Below are 6,005 nucleotides of genomic sequence, written 5' to 3'. Positions count from 1 at the left end.
GGAGAATTGTCCAATGGTTTTTTTTTAAAAATTAGTCACATGATTTTTCAGACAGAGATCATCTTACAACAGGGATTTCAAAGATAAGCACGAGGTGTTATCTACTGGACTATGGAGGGGAAAAGGGGGGGTGTTGTGCCTGCTCTGCTGGGTTTGTGCCTGCCTTGCCCTCCCTCACAGTGTGACCATGTGCAAGTCACTTGGCTTTTCTGAGCTTCGGTTTCCTCACTCGAATAATAGAGATAATAATCTAACCTATTTACAGCTGGGTCTACTTGTGAGCAAAGAATGGATCATTGTCCACGTGAAAGCACTTAAAGCTATAAACAGCAAAGCTATTAGTTCATCCAGCCTTCACGGTATAGGCAATGCTTCTGCCTCCCCGCCCCCACCCCGTCCCCGTGCCCCAAGAAATGTACCGAAAATGCTTTTTCAGCAATCCCAGGCCACATAGTTTTATATATATGTATACAAACATGCATACATTAAACTTAGAGCTCTGGCTGCCTGACATGTAATAGTTTAGGAATGTTTTTATCTGTCACAGGCAGACTATCAATCTTTAGGGAAACCCTTAATATTAAAATATGCTTAGTTGAGGCGGAAATTTTCCTCACTTCGGTTCAAGAACAAGGACTTTGGCTTTAAAGTGCTCAGACCTAGCTTCTCCCACTACCCCCATCTGACCTTCTAACAGTCGGAGTGCCGGTTTCTTTAATCTTTAATAGGTGCTCGCTGCTAATCTGCTCGGAAATCTGAAGACAATATAGAGCGCAGGTGGGACTCCCCGAGAGCAATCAGTGCTGCTTCGTTATAAACCCTTGCGCTGATAAGGTTGCAACTTTCCTACCTTCCAACCCCAAAGCACTCTGCCCTTGGCGGGACAGGGAACTCGGGCTGCGAGGGGACCCAGGAGGAGCCACCCCTCCCTCTGGCTAGCCTCTCCGACGGTCCTGGGGCCCCAAAGTTGGGCTCGGCAGAGCTTAGCTTTCCCACCGAGACGTGAATGGTTTGCGGTCGCGCGGGAGAGCCAGCCAGGCGCGCAGTCAGCAGCGGTGGCTTCGCGACACACGTGGCAACAGGTGCAGCGCGGTCCAGGACCGACGCCCGGGGCTTGTGGCATGTTGACGTTTAGCCAGGGAGCCGGACGATCCCCCGGGAGATCGTAGTGGAGCTCCGCGGGAGTCATCGTGCCTCAAGGTACCCCTGCTCGTCTCTCAGGTTAGTTTTGGGGGCCGCTGCCCCTTCTGCCCCCTACCTGGCCTTTGTCTGAGCTCTAGGAGCCGCCGCGGGCGAGGGGCGAGGCCACCCAGCCCGGGATTCTCCGCCTTCGCTCCTCCCCCTGGCGGCCCGGGGCGGGGAGGCTGGGACGCCCGGGCTCCGGGTTCCCGGTTCCCGCCTGGCTGCCAAGGTGCTGGTGCGGGTCGGGGTCGAGCTCGAGCCCCAGGTACAGACGCCTCCCAGGAGGGATCCGCCGAGGGTGCGGGGCGCCGGGGCTCTCCCAGGGCTGGCCCCCCCAGCTCTCCGGGCAGGCGCGGAGTGGATCGCATTCCGCCACCCATCCCGACCGCGGTGGGGACCTCCTGAGAAAAGAGGAGCTGCGGCGAGGCGACTGCAACGCACTCACGGTGACCGGACTGGCTTGCCCGGGAGGGGAGGGGAGGGGGGCGGATGTCCTAGGGGTTTCAGAGTAGGAGGAGTGGGGAAGCTGAGCTCACGTGGGGCCCGCGGGATTCCTGCAGGACAGCGGGCTGCGGTTGCTGTCACCTTGAAAGTGACCGAGGTGGTGGGTTCACTGTAGATAAGGGAGAACTGTCAAGTTTGCAACCTCGGTGGAAAGCCGCCCACCAGACGCTGCACCCTGGCTCTGGACCTGGCAGCCTCAGGCTTCCGGCTGGGCGACTTGCCGGGGCCCATTCCCAGCTTAAGCAGTCAGGGCAGAAAATATGGGAGAAAGGGAATTACTGCAGTTCCCCAGGTCCTCATGCGGGTTTTACTCCCCGCAGCCTGCGGGTTCTTACGAACTCTATGGGAAAGCCCACGTTTAGGGTCGCCTTATTGATTACCCAGTAGTGGACTTAGCTAGAATTTGCGCGAAGTCTTTGCTACCACCCCCCCCCCCCCCCCCCCCCCCAGCGAGGGTGATCTGTTCACTTTTCACTTGTAAAAGTGACAAGATATAATTGTTGTAAACATAGCTTGCACACTGGCACCCGCTCTGCAAAACACTACTTTTAAATTGTCAGTGTCCCACCAAAGGAAATCCAGTGTGTTTTGTTTGTCTAAAACCAGAGTCTTAGGCAAAACAGGAGGAAAGCGAGCTTTCATGTTTTGCCAGGTGATTGGAGTTCAATCGTGGCATCAAATCACAGTGCGGGGTGGGGGTGGGGGTGGATTCCCGAGGGATCCGGAGACCACTTGTGGGTGGACAAAAAAGAGGTGGGGTCGTGCTTCGCTGAACACATGACCTCCGTCAGGACTGGCTTACAAATAGGTTATCAGTTTAAATAGTTCGTCTCCCTGTCTCTCCAGCAATTCCTTTAGGGCAATCTGTGCTGTTGTGTGGGTGTGTTTAAACTCCTTGTTTACAGATTTATTTCTCAAGAACTTTATCGATAAGAAAAGTTATGCAAGAAAACCTGTTCCTTCCCTGTTTCCTTTTTTTTTTTTTTAAACAAAAAAGGTATAGAATTTAGTTTAAAATACTTTTAAAATGTTGTATCGATCTTCACCTGTACCCTCCCCCTCATTATCCCCCTCCCCCGTGCACCCACCCCTTGTTCAATGGATGGAGCCAAAAGTTTTGTAGATATCAAACACCTGGATTATCACTGATGGCTGCCCCAACCCCTCACCTGTTCCTTTTAAAACTAGATTTATTGGGGGGGGGGGGGGAATAAGTGTTTGGGAGAAGTCTGTAGCTTTTAATTAACCGTTAGGAACTAAAGGATAATTTTTGTACTGTTTAACTAGGATTGTGAAATTCTGGATAAACTTCATAAAGAATTTTTGGAAACGAAACTTGAGTTAAAGAATTAAGCTTTTAAGAAGCATGTCGCTTAGTAACCCTGAAACCTCAGACTTTGAATCAGAATGAATAGCTGCTGTATACAGTTTGGTACATTCAGAAAAGTAAGAGTCAGTCCCACCATCTATCTTTTTCTTTGTAAAATATGAAAATTTCCTCATTGTATGAAGCCTTCAAAACCTTACTTTAGCATTACACATTATATTCTATAGATGTGTCCATTTCCTTACCCTTGCTTTACAAGCTGAACTTTTCATTTGCAGTTACTATAATTAGATATGTTATTGCAACATTTATCTCTTTTAAAATTTTGTCTGGAAGGTAGGTTTCCTTAGGATAAAGTCCTTGGAAACAATTAGTGATGCAAAAATTTCTTTTAAAAATATTAAACTTTGGTTTCCAAAACTCTTTAGTCAAACTAAGCAAACCAGACCTGGGCTCTTGTGTTATCTTCTTTTTAACACAGGTAATTACTCCACTCTTAAAAGGAAGTATAGCCAGCTTTATAGGCGACTAGTGGAATCTTGGTATTTAACTTTCCATTTCTGTGATTGCAAATGTTATCAAGTATCCCACCTGTGTTTCCAGTTTCTTTTCTTTTTTTCTTTTTGAGACAGGGTTTCTCTGTTGTACACTTGGCTGTCTTCGAACTCATCCTGTAAACCAGACTGGTCATGAACTCAAGAGATGTGCTTGCCTCTGCAAGCTACTTATGCCGGGATAGTTTTCTTTTTATTTCAGTGTAGCATCACATTTTCCATTTGGGATATTGACATTTTTCTACTTATTAAAAACCTCCTCCAGGCCATTGGCATATAATTTGTTCATATTGCAAATATTTTCCTCAATTTGTGTTTGCCCTATAAACACATTTATAGTTGTGTTGACTTCCAGAAGTATATATACTTCAGTGTTACCAAACATGTTGGTTTTTCTGAATCACAGTTTAAGAACCATATACGGCTGTCACTTCTGGAATTCTGAGTTAGATCCTCTTTACATCTATGACTACCACGTCTGTGTTCTGCAGTAGCTGCTGTTGTGCAACGTGTTAATGACAAATTGTCAAGAGTGGTGTACATCATCAGGATGTTCTTAGGGGCTGGAGAAATGGCACAGTCTGCTTCTTCCAGAAGATCTGGTCTTAGTTTCCAGCACCCACATCAGGAAGCTTACAACTGCTCGTAACTCCAGTTCTCTAGGGAACTCATCCTCTTTGGGCCCTTTTGTAAGTACCTGCACTCACTCAGATCACAACATTTAGAGAGACTGTACATATATATTGAGTGAATTTTCCTGATTCTTTGGGACCTGAGAAATCTTGAAACCATCTGCTTAGTAATCTTTAAGACATTTTTCATATATTTTTCTGTCCTGGAAGCCCTGCAATTACTCAAAAACCTTGAGTTGAACACATCCATAGAAAGTAAGCTTATCATGTCTTGCCTTGTCCTACCCTAAAGCTGAGGGAAGTGATCAAGACAATCTGAATCTAGGTGTTTTCAGTGCTGTAAAACCTCTATTAGATGATCCTGTATGTATCTTTTCAGTGGTAACAGCCAACATAGATCTGTGCTTCCTAGTATTCCGGGGTAAACCTTTTAAACTCCTTGACTGTTTTATCAGTATGGCTGTGTAGTCTGTGAGTTTTTTTTTTTTTTTTTTTTTTTTTTTTTTTTTTTTTTTTTTTGAGACAGGGTTTCTCTGTATAGCCCTGGCTGGCCTGGAACTCACTCTGTAGACCAGGCTGGCCTTGAACTCAGAAATCCACCTGCCTCTGCCTCCCAAGTGCTGGGATTAAAGGCGTGCACCACCACCGCCCGGCTTGTCTGTGAGCTTTTGAATTCATTGATGAGTATTGTAAAGTGTTCTGTGCTACCAATAGAGCCAACAATTCAAAGTTCAGATATGTCTTTGAAGAAAGTTTTCAACAGGCATCAAATTGTTTGGAATTTATTTTATGTGTATGAATGTTTAGCTTGAATGTATGTATGTGAGCCACATGTATGTCTGATGTTCATGGAGGACAGAAGTGGGTGTCACATCCTCTGGAACTGGTTGTGAGCCAGCATGTCCTTATCAGGAGCTGAGCCAAGGTCTTCTGTAAGAACCACTGTTAACCACCGAGTCTTCTCTCTAGCCCCTTACCTGGCATTTTTATGGTATCCAAAGAGGTAACATTTGTATGTATGTTCCAAAGTCAAGTAATAGTAATTGGCTTAGGAAGAGGCAGTATTCCCCTAGTAATCCTACAGCTGTGTAGCTATGGACCATGTGTGCTTGGGTAGAACATGACCACAGCCAGGTCTCATGATGTATGCCTGCCGTTGTAGCACTGGGGAGGCAGATGCAGTAAGATCAAGACCAGTGTTGACTACAAAATAAGAAAGTATGGTTAGCTGGGGTTATATGAGTCTCTATCTCAAAAAGTAAATTGTCAAAGTCTACAGGGCTCTATAACTTTCACATATAATGGGCTATTCTCATGGACTTTCAGAGAACATATCAGATGGGCAGCAAATGTTTATTCATTGGACTTTATTGTCTCTTGTCCAAGTGAGTTTATAAATGCACTTGAAATTTTGTACTTAACCAAGAAACATAGGTACTATACAATCAAAAAAAAATCTGAGAAAAATTGAAATACCTGGGATTGAAAGTCTTTGGAATTTGTGGCTCTGGAGAGCCACAAAGATGATAAAGTCTATCTTTTAGTCCAATTGCAATTTTTTGCCATATTTTTTCTGTTTTTTTTTTTTTTTTTGAGACAAGGTTTCTCTGTGTAGCCCTTGCTCTATAGACCAGGCTTGCTCCCATCTCACAGAGATCCACAAGATTCTGCCTCCTGAGTGTTGGGATCAAAGGTGTGTGCCACCACCACCTGGTGTCACGGACCGGGGTTTCTCGCTGGGTCCCTGTTCCGCTGGACAAGGGATTCTGGCCAGGTGGGCACGGGATTCGGCTTTGACAAACAGAC

The 6,005-nt window shown here is 46.0% G+C and overlaps 1 protein-coding gene across 3 annotated transcripts in view; it reads left to right on the top strand.

The window, feature by feature from the left end:
• Nucleotides 1–1,129: 1,129 nt before the first annotated feature.
• The window catches only part of Mtus1 (microtubule associated scaffold protein 1), a 152,339-nt gene continuing 147,463 nt past the window's right edge, over nucleotides 1,130–6,005 (top strand). For 2 of the 3 annotated variants that reach the window (XM_031339592.1, XM_031339589.1), the window contains exon 1: nucleotides 1,354–1,628. The gene's annotated coding sequence lies outside the window, so the exon portion shown is untranslated. Of the gene's footprint in view, nucleotides 1,222–1,353; nucleotides 1,629–6,005 lie in introns of those variants that run through there. The other variant, XM_031339591.1, reaches the window with a different exon arrangement.

This window comes from Mastomys coucha, unplaced genomic scaffold, assembly GCF_008632895.1.
Source record: "Mastomys coucha isolate ucsf_1 unplaced genomic scaffold, UCSF_Mcou_1 pScaffold22, whole genome shotgun sequence".
Classification (NCBI taxonomy): domain Eukaryota; kingdom Metazoa; phylum Chordata; class Mammalia; order Rodentia; family Muridae; genus Mastomys; species Mastomys coucha.
Note: the sequence above shows the minus strand (reverse complement) of the source record. Positions and strands in the feature narration are given on the sequence as shown.